This window comes from Staurois parvus, unplaced genomic scaffold (assembly GCF_062004578.1).
Source record: "Staurois parvus isolate SC_StPar_1 unplaced genomic scaffold, SC_StPar_1.0 ptg001570l, whole genome shotgun sequence".
NCBI classification, from domain to species: domain Eukaryota; kingdom Metazoa; phylum Chordata; class Amphibia; order Anura; family Ranidae; genus Staurois; species Staurois parvus.
This window is the reverse complement of record NW_028319366.1, coordinates 66,379-79,453: the sequence shown is the minus strand read 5'-3', so window position 1 is coordinate 79,453 and position 13,075 is coordinate 66,379.

Sequence of the window (13,075 nt, the reverse complement as noted above, 5' to 3'; positions counted from 1 at the left end):
GTGAGTATGGATATTCATCTGTTTTTGTATCAACAACAAGAATAAGTGTTGAAGGTGTTTAGGCATTAGCGCCGTCATCATGTACCTCCCCTCCGGTGATTCGCGCTCCCTCCCAACATCTTGGTCTGGTCATGTGCAGCTCAGGTCTGCAATACGTGTGTGTGGAGGAAGGGGGGAGTCCAGTGCCTCTTTAAGGTGATACTTTTATTTAATTAAGGGAGTCCTTAAAATAGAATTAAATCATATAAGATTTTTTTCATTTTTGGATGGAGTAAGGAAGGGTTATATCCCCTGTCAGTTTTTTTTATTGCCATCTGTGTCCCATTGGAGAAATTTTCCTTCACTTTCTGTCCCATAGTCACAACAGGAAGGGAGAGGAAATCCCTCCTGGAATCCCTGGTTGTCACCAGAACTAGTGTCCCCATTGGAAGATTTCCCCTAGAAAGTTTTGCCTTTAGAAATTATTAATCCTAAAATATCCAAAAATGTAAATAAATCCTTATGCAAACATAACTAAAGTCACACATGTATTTGCATATATTAAAAAATTATTATTATACAGGATTTATATAGAGCCAACAGTTTGCGCAGCTCTTTACAAAATGAAGGCAGACATTACAGTTACAATACAATTTGGTACAAGAGGAAACAGAGGGCCCTGGTCCTAGAGCTTACAATCTATGCATAAATAATACAAATGGTGATGTAAACTCTATAAATCAGGACTCGACAAATCCCAGGCGCCAGGTCACCATGGCCACTAGAAATTGCATCCTGGTGCCTGGGTTCACACACTGCCTCCCATTGACTTCAGTGCAAAACCGCGTCCCATTGACTTCAGTGCAAAGCCACCTCCCATTGACTTCAATGCAAAAACGCTTCCCATTGATTTCAATGCAAAATTGCGTGACATTGACTTCAGTGCAAAATTGTGTCACATTGCCTTTAATGCAAAATTGCATCCCATTGACTTCAATGCAAAATCGCCTCCAATTGACTTCAATGCAAAACCGCCTCCTGTTGACTTTAGTGCAAAAACATCTCCTTTTGACGTTAGTGCAAAAACGCCGCCTGTTGACTTCAATGCAAAAATGCCTCCCATTGACGTTAATACAAAAACGCCTCCCATTGATTTCAATGCAAAAACGCCTCCCATTGATATCAATGCAAAATTGCGTGACATTGACTTCAGTGCAAAATTGCGTCCCATTGACTTCAGTGCAAATTTGCATCCTATTTCCTTCAATTCAGAATTGCGTCCCATTGACTTCAATGCAAAATCGCCTCCCATTGATATCAATGCAAAATTGTGTGACATTGACTTCAGTGCAAAATAGCGTCCCATTGACTTCAGTGCAAAATTGCGTCCCATTGACTTCAGTGCAAAATTGCGTCCCATTGCCTTCATTGCAAAATCGCCTCCCATTGACTTCAATGCAAAACCTTCTCCTGTTGACTTCAATGCAAAAACGCCTCCTGTTGACTTGAATTAAAAAAGGCTCCAGTTGACTTCAGTGAAAAATTGCTTCTTGTTACCTTCAATGCAAAAAAAACCTCCTGTTGACTTCAATGCAAAAATGCCTCCCATTGATATCAATGCAAAATTGCGTGACATTGACTTCAGTGCAAATTTGCGTCCTATTTCCTTCAATTCAGAATTGCGTCCCATTGACTTCAATGCAAAATCGCCTCCCATTGATATCAATGCAAAATTGTGTGACATTGACTTCAGTGCAAAATTGTGTCCCATTGACTTCAGTGCAAAATTGCGTCCCATTGCCTTCAATGCAAAATCACCTCCCATTGACTTCAATGCAAAACCTTCTCCTGTTGACTTCAATGCAAAAAACGCCCCTGTTGACTTGAATTAAAAAAAGCCTCCAGTTGACTTCAGTGCAAAATTGCTTCTTGTTACCTTCAATGCAAAAAAAACATCCTGTTGACTTCAATGCAAAAAAGCCTCCCATTGCCTTGAATTCAAAAAAGCCTCCCATTGACTTTAATGCAAAATTGCTTCCTGTTACCTCCAATGCAAAAACACCTCCTGTTGACTTCAATACAAAATTGCCACCCATTGACGTGAATTTAAAAAAGCCTCCCGTTGACTTGAATGCAAGAAAGCCTCCTGTTGATTTCAATGCAAAAAAGGCTCCCATTGACTTCAATGCAAAATCACTTCCCATTGACTTAAGTGCAAAAACTCCTGTCAATAGCAATCCTATGTGAACACTTATCTGTGCATGACACTCTATCACATGGGAGTCTGTAACAAATGGCTATAAACTTTCACAGGACCTTTTTCTAATCTGTGACTTTGAAAATTCATGGAGAATGGCGTATGTGTGAACCAGGGCGGCTCCATTCACACCTGGGCACTCTGGGATCGCAGCAAAAACATTGTGATTGCAAAACGCAGGTTCAGGCGCCATTATTTTCAATGGCACCTAAAACATGGTGCAGTTTTGGCGTCTCGCATGGCATGAAGCTCGTTGCTTGCCCCGGGTGCTGACAACCCACACTATGTTAAATAACATAAAACCTGGCTCCTAACTTTTTTAGTTGGCCCCCAGATTCAAAGTAAATTTTCAAGCCCTGCTATAAATATTGTGAAAAGTCTCTAAAAAGTTAAATTCATGTACAAAGTGATTCTTCATCTTTCAATAATCCATCTCTTGATAAACGATCCACCGAAATAAAGTGCAGTGACTCCCACCGCCATTCCACTCCTGCGCTCACCTCCATAAATGGACCCGCCAATTTCCAGGTCAAAAAACGCTTCCCTTCTCTGGGACCCCTCTCAGGTTCCACGCCGCTCAACCCCATTTCCTCATTTGGCCTCTAAAGTGATCTATATTGCATCCATTTGATAAGGTGTATGGCCCTTTAAGAGATTGCAACCAAGATCACACAGCACAGGGGTCCCTCGTCCTGAGCCTTTTATGCAGCAAAGAAATTGCGCTTACGTTTATTATATAAAATAGCGCCTATACATAAAAAGGACAGCGGGGCCGCGTTTCCCTCGTCACTTCCATTTCTCGCCATCTCCTCATCTGGATCCGCCCTATGCGTGTCGTCCCCGTAACATGACTTCCTCAGGGGATTAGAGATATTGGAACCCCTGTCAGTTTTTATTGCTGTCTGTTCCCTCATTAGGGAGATTCACCTGCTCTATATGTACCATTATCAGGGAAAATAAAAGTCAATCCCCAATCAGCCATCACAGATAATAATTGGTAAGGTGCAATATAATAAATGTTTGCTTTTGGGTTTAATTCCACTTTAACCTCTTTGCGCCGGCACCCTTTAAGAGTTTCATAAGCCAGGAGGCGGGCGGGGTTTTAGGGTCATGTGACTGCCGTGATTCGCCATCACGGCGGTCACATGATCGAAAAAGGTCCCAATCGCAAGGGGAGATCGGGAACTATCCGTGAGTCATGGACATATATGCTTGGAGCACACAGGGCAGGGTTTTAGGGTCATGTGACCGCCGTGATTTGCCGTCATGGCAGTCAAATGATCGGAAAAGGTCCGGATCGCAAGGGGAGATCGGGACCTTTCTGTGAGTCACGGACATATGTTCTGGGAGCACGCAGGGCGGGGTTTTAGGGTCATGTGACTGCCGTAATTCACTGTCACGGTGGTCACATGATCGGAAAAGATCCCGATCGCAAGGGGAGATCGGGACCTTTCTGTGAGTCACGGACATATGTTCTGGGAGCATGCAGGGCGGGGTTTTAGGGTCATGTGACTGCCGTAATTCACTGTCACGGTGGTCACATGATCGGAAAAGGTCCCGATCGCAAGGGGAGATCGGGACCTTTCCGTGAGTCACGGACATATGTTCTGGAAGCACGCAGGGCGGGGTTTTAGGGTCATGTGACTGCCGTGATTCGCTGTCACGGCGGTCACATGATCGGAAAAGGTCCCGATTGCAAGGGGAGATCAGGAGCTTTCCATGAGTCATGGACATATGTGCTGGGAACGCGCAGGGCGGGGTTTTAGGGTCATGTGACTGCTGTGATTCGCCGCCACGGCGGTCACATGATCGGAAAAGGTCCCGATCTCAAGGGGAGATCAGGAACTATCCGTGAGTCACTGACATATATGCTTGGAGCACGCAGGGCGGGGTTGTAGGGTCATGTGACCGCCGTGATTCGCCGTCATGGCAGTCAAATGATTGGAAAAGGTCCCGATCGCAAGGGGAGATCGGGACCTTTCTGTGAGTCACGGACATATGTGCTGCAGGGCGCACGCTCTCAGCACTTATGTATTTTCTAATCGCTCGGCGTCAAGGCCCAGACACCAAGAGGTGCGTACACTCGGCATCTAGGGGTTAAGTTCTTAAAAGCTAAAGTGCAGAAAACAGATACAAACTTTCGGCATATCTGAGATCTCTGATTGGCTGTATCTGTTTATTTTACCGGCTGCTCATGAAAAAGTCAACAATCACTTTCTGGAGTTCCTCCTTAGTCCTCATGCACACTGGGGGACATATTGATGACACTGATAACGTTAGCTGTGTAAAGTCAAGTTGCATGGAGTTTGCATGTTCTCTCTGTGTTCGCGTGGGTTTCCTCTGGGTACTCCGGTTTCCTCCCACACTCCAAAGACATGCTGGTAGGTTGATTGGCTCCTGTCTAAATTGTCCTAGTTTCATCCCTGTCCATGCGGGATCTCCTGCATGGTGGGGGTTGGGGAAAGACCTGGCAACCTACCCTGGAAAATAATTGCTAAGAGTATTCATGGAAGAAGTCGCTTATGAGTGACGGTCCATATAATCGCCAAGGGTCAGATACGAATAGATAGATAGATAGATAGACAGATAGATAGATAGATAGATAGATAGATAGATAGATAGATAGATAGATAGATTCGTCACAATGAATTCAGATTGATTCAATATTTAGAATAGAATAGAAAATAAATAAATACAATAGAATGAATATAACCATCTTCTGAAATTCGAATTTCGAATAGAATAAAATAAAACAGAACAAAACAGAAAACAATAGAAAATAACAGAATAGAATAAAATAGAAAATAAAGGAATTGAATAGAAAATAATACAATAGAATAGCAAATAATAGAATAGAATAGAAAAAAAAAATAATAGAACAGAAAAGAAGAGCATAGAATAGAAAGAATATAACGGTCTTCCAAAATTCAAATTTAGAATAGAATCAGCTATTCTTCACAATGAATTCAGATTGATTCAATATTTACAATAGAATAGAAAATAAATAAATAGAATGAATATAGCCATCTTCTGAAATTCGAATAGAATAGAATAAAATGGAACAAAATAGAAAACAATAGATAGATAGATAGATAGATAGATAGATAGATAGATAGATATTGAATTCAGATTGATTCAATATTTAGAATAGAATAGAAAATAAATAAATAGAATAGAATGAATATAACCATCTTCTGAAATTCGAATTTCGAATAGAATAAAATAAAACAGAACAAAACAGAAAACAATAGAACATAACAGAATAGAATAAAATAGAAAATATAGGAATTGAATAGCAAATAATACAATAGAATAGAATAGAACAGAAAAGAAGAGAACAGAATAGAAAGAATATAACGGTCGTCCAAAATTCAAATTTGGAATAGAATCAGCTATTCTTCACAATGAATTCCAATTGATTCGATATTTTTGATTCCAATTCGATTCGAATATTTCAAATCCGGTTGAAAATGAATTAACAAAACAAAATAATAGAAACAAATTTCGTACAAATGCAATACAACTAAATGAGTGACTTATCGACTCGATCCAAAAGGAAACGCTTTGTTCTTATTTCACCTCTGAGGTTTACAACTACTTTAAGCATGTGGCCCCGTGAAGTCGCCGGGCTCGGGGCCACTAAGGGCCGGTCGATCGCCGTTTCTTCCAGGAAAAGAAAATACAACAGAAATAATAGAAAAGATGGGCGTGGATCTTGTTTCATTTCAATGTGAAGGTAATTGTGGAGGGGATCGGTTCTGATTGGTGGGGAAGATGGGCGGGCTTTGGCAGGAGGACGCTGGTTGGTCGCAGCGTGCTCGCCCTGAGTGACAGGTGGGGTTCCACAAGTGCCATGGTCATCCAACCTAAAGGCAGAGGGTGGATTGAAGTCATGTGACCCCCGGCTGGCAGGTTAGCAGTGCGGACTCACATGGCTTCCATCAGGGGGGGATTTACACTTCGAAAAGCTCGCCGGCAGCGCTGGTGAAACGCGGCACATCCAGCATCGTCCCGGATATTTCTGACATTGTCCAGACCTCCCATCACCAATCTTCCCATATAAATTATTCACCCCCCCGTCCTCCCCAGCTACCCCCTCCTTAGCACCGTCGCTGTAGATGGCTCCGCCCAGACGATTGGCGTTCCTAGGAGAATTACACACGCAGAGGATTTTTTTTTTGCGGACGTTGGGAACAGTTTGTAAACATTTCAAAAATAGAATTGGAAAAACACGATTGAAGTTTGAAACAAAAACTCGTCCAAAAAAAAAAACGAATCTGAAAGGTTTGAAGGTCTTTTTGTTTGGCTGAATGTTAAATGAAGGGGCGGACTGACCATTTGGAAACTCAGGCACTGCCTGAGGGCCCGGGGTCAGTAGGGGGCCCCCATGAGATGCCCCTGGTACCTTTTTCATAGGCTTTTTTGAGTGTGGGTAAGGATACAGGGGCCCCATGATCCCCTATAGCCCAGGGGCCCCATGATCCCCTATTGCCCGGGGCCCCATGAGTTGTCATTGCGACCCTGGTTAAATGTGATCTGTCCAATCTGATTAATGTGGGGGGGGGGGGCCTGAATTGCTCTTCCAGATAGGCAGCTGGGGGGGAAAACAAGTGACTGAGCCATTGTTTTTCAGCCCCCTAAACTGTCCTAGAGCAGCTGGATAGGGCTGTAGATGTGCCGCAGCATTTGTAATTCCGGGTGCAGAGGTTGACAGGCGGTACGACCGGTCACACTCTCCTATTGAGTTTAATAGGGCCGCACTGCAACCGCATACAATTCTTCTGTTCTTTCAGAACGGCAGCTGGGGGGGTAAAAACAAGTGACCGATCCACTGTTTTTCAGCCCCACACCCCCATCTGTCCTGAAGCAGATGGATAGGGCTGTAGATGTGCCGCAGCACTTGTAACTCTGGGTGCAGAGGTTGACAGGCGGTACAACCGGTCGGACTCTCCTATTGAGTTTAATAGGGCCGCACTGCAACCGCATGCAGTTCTTCTGTTCTTTCAGAGGGGCAGCTGGGGGGGTGGTAAAAACAAGTGACTGAGCCACTGTTTTTCAGCCCCACACCCCCTAAAGTGTACTAAAGTAGCTGGATAGGGCTGTAGATGTGCCGCAGCACTTGTAACTCTGGGTGCAGAGGTTGACAGGCGGTACCACCTCTTAGGCTCTCCTATTGAGTTTAATAGGGCCGCACTGCGACCGCATGCAATTCTTCTGTTCTTTCAGAGGGGCATCTTGGGAGTGGTAAAAACAAGTGACTGAGCCACTGTTGTACAACCCCACGCCCCCTGATCTGTCCTAAAGCAGATGGATAGGGCTGTAGATCTCTACCACCGGTCAGACACTCTTATTGAGTTTAACAGGGCCACACTGCGAACCGCATGCAATTCTCCTGTTCTTTCAGAAGGGCAGCTGGGGGGGGTAAAAACAAGTAACTGAGCCACTGTTTTACAGTCCCACACCCCTTAACCTGTCCTAAAGCAGATGGATAGGGCTGTAGATGTGCCACAGCATTTGTAACTCCGGGTGCAGAGGTTGACAGGCGCTACCACCGGTCAGACTCTCCTATTGAGTTTAATAGGACCGCACTGCGACTGCATGCGATGCACACTAATATGGTGCAGCAGTGCAGCATTATCGGGTACATCAGCCATTAGGAGGCGTTATAATGCCTCCTCATGAAGCTGAGCCCCAACCTCACTCTTAAAAGTCAGAATTCTGAGATTACAGGTCTGAAACTCACAATCCTGACTTTAAAAATCAGAATTTGTTTAAAGTTCTTTTAAGGCTCTTTCACACTCGCAGTGGAGTGCAGTGCCCCCGAAGAGCGATCTGCGTTTGAATCACTTTTCAGAGGGCATCTGGCAGATGGTGAGGAGGCGTTTTAACACCTCTTTACAACCTGATTTACCCTTTAATGCAGCACAGCCGCCATGCTCTGCTTCACAGCCACAGAAAAACGATACAGCGTGTTGCGTTCGGTGTGCGGTCGTGCTGCTGAAGGTGACCCAAGTAAATGAGGCCGCACCGCAACCTCCCTGCCACTGCATGTAAGGGACACGGTCGCCGTGACGCGGTGCAGGCTTTTCATGGTTAAACAAGCCACGAGGAGGTGACACATCGCCTCCCAGCTACCTGTCAACCACCCTTTGCCGCCTGTCGAAGTATAAAGTCTTGGCAATTCAACCATTTACACAATTATTTCATCGACCCCCCCCCGCCTCCTGCTGTAGAGTAGCAGATCGCAGCAAAAGCCACTAAACCGCCCAATTTTCCACTTCTGACTACTCAGCAATGGTGACGTGAGGATGAAGATTGAAAGCCGTTTCTGCTCTGTACGACGATATCATCTCCTAGATTGTAAGCTCCCAGGATCAGGGCCCTCCTATCCCTCTTGTATTGAACTGTATTGTTGCTGTATTGTCTCCCGTTATATTGTAAAGCGCTGAGCAAACTGTTGGTGCGATATAAATCCTGTATAATAATAATATATAAATCCTGTATAATAATAATAATAATAATATATAAATCCTGTAAAATAATAATATATAAATCCTGTATAATAATAATATATAAATCCTGTATAATAATAATAATAATAATATATAAATCCTGTATAATAATAATAATAATAATAATAATATAAATCCTGTATAATAATAATAATAATAATATATAAATCCTGTATAATAATAATATATAAATCATGTAAAATAATAATAATGCTATATAAATCCTGAATAATAATAATATATAAATCCTGTATAATAATAATATATAAATCCTGTATAATAATAATACATAAATCCTGTATAATAATAATATAAATCCTGTATAATAATAATAATAATAATAATATATAAATCCTGTATAATAATAATATATAAATCCTGTATAATAATAATAATAATATATAAATCATGTCAAATAATAATATATAAATCCTGTATAATAATAATATATAAATCCTGTATAATAGTAATAATATATAAATCCTGTATACTAATAATAATATATAAATCCTGTATAATAATAATATATAAATCCTGTATAATAATAATAATATGTAAATCCTGTATAATAATAATAATATATACATCCTGTATAATAATAATATATAAATTCTGTATAATAATAATATATAAATCCTGTATAATAATAATAATAATATATAAATCCTGTATAATAATAATATATAAATCCTGTATAATAATAATAATATATAAATCCTGAATAATATTAATAATAATAATATATAAATCCTGTATAATAATAATTTCACACACACCGGATTTGCTTTGAAGGCAAAACCGTAAACCTAGGAGAACAATGTGCAATACGGCCCACCCCGAGATTTGAGGTGGAAACCTTCAGATGTCCCCAAAAATCCCCAACATGGGGGTCTCCCCCTGACACATGCCAGGAATGCCCCCTCTGCCACTGTGCTTGCCCCGCAGTAAGCCGGCCCCTTGTTTACTAGTGCAATAGTTCACCAGTAATTGTGAACAGACCGCCGCTGGCTCAATCGCTCGCACATCTGACCTCAATTACGACCCCCCCCATCCTACATCAATGGCGTACACAGCATTAGAGAATTAGCAACATGTATTTAATGGGACCACCTGGGTCCGCCCTGAATTTCCCCTCTACCTGCGCCCATTTTATTTTTATCCCCCTAATTACGATGCAAACAAGAGCCAGGTGCGGGCGAGGACGTCAGCGCGGCCCGCCTCGCGAAGGGTTAACCGGCCGCACAGCTGAACAAATTGGTGTTGACTTTATTGCCAGACTCGGAGCGAATGTTACATATTAGAGGGAGCAGGAAATATGTTTTCAGTTTATTGTTTATAGCGTTCGGTTATGAGGCAAATGCCCTCCGTATGTTGCCTGACATGGACGCCTGCCGCGCTCTGTGCAGCTGTTACGCCAAGCGGGAGGTGGAAGCGCGCCGTCTCCGATGGGAAGTATTAAGATATTATGTGATGAAGAGAGATGAGAACGGATCAGAAAATAGCAGCTCCTCCCGGCACGGAAGAAAACCACGCAGGGGGGCATTTACATCTAGGTGTTGCGAGAACGCACAAGTGAAAGTATGCGTTATCGCAATGCTTGGCAACACGTGGTCCATACATTGGCACGTTGCGTTTTTCACAGCCACTTGTCACACTCAGCGTGCAGTAGTGCCAACAAACGTGACCCATTCAAGTTAATGGGGCCAAACCTCAATCTCCCTGCGATCACCTGCAATGAATGTGGTTGCAGTGTGGTGGCGTGGGCTTTTCAGGGTTAAAACAGGCAGTGAGGAGGCAACACATCATCACCCGGCCACCTGTCAGCCACGTTTTGCCACCAAACATGACCCATTCAAGTGACTAGGGCCAAACCGCAACCTCCTGCAATCACCTGCAACGGTTGCAGCATGGTGGCGTGGGCTTTTCAGGGTTAAAACAGGCAGTGAGGAGGCAACACATCATCACCCGGCTACCTGACAGCCACGCTCTGACACCAAACGTGACCCATTCAAGTGACTAGGGCCAAACCGCAACCTCCCTTCAATCACCTGCAGTGCATGCGGTTGCAGCGTGGAGTTTTCAGGGTTAAAACAGACGATGAGGAGATGACCTACAGTTGTGTTTAAGGGCCAGTTCACACTCCATGCGTTTCAGTCGCTTTTTTTCTGCATCCAAAAGGCACAGAAAGTAGGTGATATGGTTGTCAATGTCATAGTTCACATTGGTTGCAGTAAAAAAAAGTAGAACATGCTGCATTTTTTCTGCACAGAACTGTACTGGAACGCGTTAAAACGCATCAAAAATGCACTGGAACCCACATGTCTAGGGGCGGACTGACAACTCATGGGGTCCCTGGGCAATAGGGGATCATGGGGACCCTGTGTCCTTGCCCAAACTCAAAAAAGCCTATGAAAAAGGTACCAGGGGCATCTCATGGGGCCCCCTAATGACCCCGGGTCCTCGGGCAGTGCCTGAGGTTCCAAATGGACAGTCCGCCCCTGCACATGTCCCTATTTAAATGAAAAAATTAACTGGAATGCGTCAAAAACACATCGAAAACGCATGGAAACACATCAAAAACGTGCATGCGGAAACGCCTCCGGAATGCATCTGGACTGCGTTTCTATAGTGTAAACCAGACTTAAAAGTTTGCATATCCTGGCAGAAATCGTGAACTTTTGGCATTGATGTTGAAAATATGACTGATCATGCCAAAAAACCTGTCTTTTATGTAAAGCGGAGCTCCACCCAAAAGGGGAAGTTCTGCTTTAAGGCTTTGTCCCACGCTCCCTGTTAAGGATTGGCACCTTTGGGGAGCAGGGGGGGAGGGGGTACCCGAATTTGACAGGTACCCGCTCCCATGTCCACTGTGATCGCCTAGTTGTCCTCCCTCCCCATAGCCTGCTGGGACACATGACAGGTTCCGGAAGACTATGGGGCCATTCACAAAGCTCAGCGCTTCTCACGCATGCGCAGTGGGCACCTGGCTGTGAATCCGCAAGTTGTCACAGCCGGATGCCTACACTGAAGATGCCGGCGCTGAGGAGACAGGACGGTCAATCAGCTCAGCTGGTGTGAGGACACCGCGGGATCGAGGGACAGGTGAGTGTCCATTTTTTCAAAATCAGCAGCTACAGTTTTTGCAGCTGCTGACTTTTATTTTTTTGTAATTCCGAATGGACCTCCGCTTTAAGGATCGTGATGATATGATGCCATTTATCGTTGTTTGGCTCCTATTTAAATCATAATGATAACAGAAATCCCCCAAATTTCCCGGATCACAGGTTTCCATCCCCTGCTGGAACATTTGGTCTTGGTACAGACACACAAGGTGACACGCACAGGATAAAATGGCAATTAAAGGATAATTTCCCACATCTGTTTCTGTTTAAATTGCAATTAGTGTCTGTGTATAAATAGTCTGAGTTTGTTAGCTCTCATGTGGATGCAACTGAGCAGGCTAAATACTGAGCCATGGGGAGCAGAACTGTCAAAAGACCTGCGTAACAAGGTAATGGAACTTTATAAAGATGGAAAATTATATAAAAAGATATCCAAAGCCTTGAATATCAGTCAGTACTGTTCAATCACTTATTAAGATGTGGAAAATTCAGAAAAAGGTGAAGGTTCTGGAGTGGCCATCGCAGGCTCCTGACCTTAATATCATCGAGTCGCTCTGGGGAGATCTGAAATGTGCGGTCCATGCAAGACGACCAAAGACTGCATGACCTGGAGGTATTTTGCCAAGACGAAAGGGCAGCTCTACCAGCTGCAAGAATTCGGGGCCTCATAGACAACTATTACAGAAGACTGCACGCTGTCATTGATGCTAAAGAGGGCAATATACACTCTTTTGTCCTAACGCAACACACTACGACGCACTGCTGTACGCAACGCAGGTACCTTGCCTTAGTGCAACTGTCATACTAGCAGTACAGTGTCACCGTGATCCGGTGCCCGCTGTGTCCTCCGGATACAGTGGAACACCGATCGTCGTACAGGACCTCTCTGCGAGGTCCCGATCATGTGATCACTGATTGGCCAATCAGTGATCACATGAAGAGTAGTAAGCAAGATGTCACTTCTGACATCATTGCTTACTACCTGTGAAATCTGTGAATGATCACAGAGGTCACATGGTACAAGGCTATTCACAACAGCCTTGTACCATGTGACAAGCTGTGACCAATCACAGCCCACACAGTAGTTCTCAATGGCTGCAAGAATGCAGCCAGAGAGAAGGAGAAATGATTGCTTTTACAGCCTTTATTAAGCAATCATTGTAAAAAAAAAAAAATCTTCATCACCCCCCACAGGTAGTACAGTG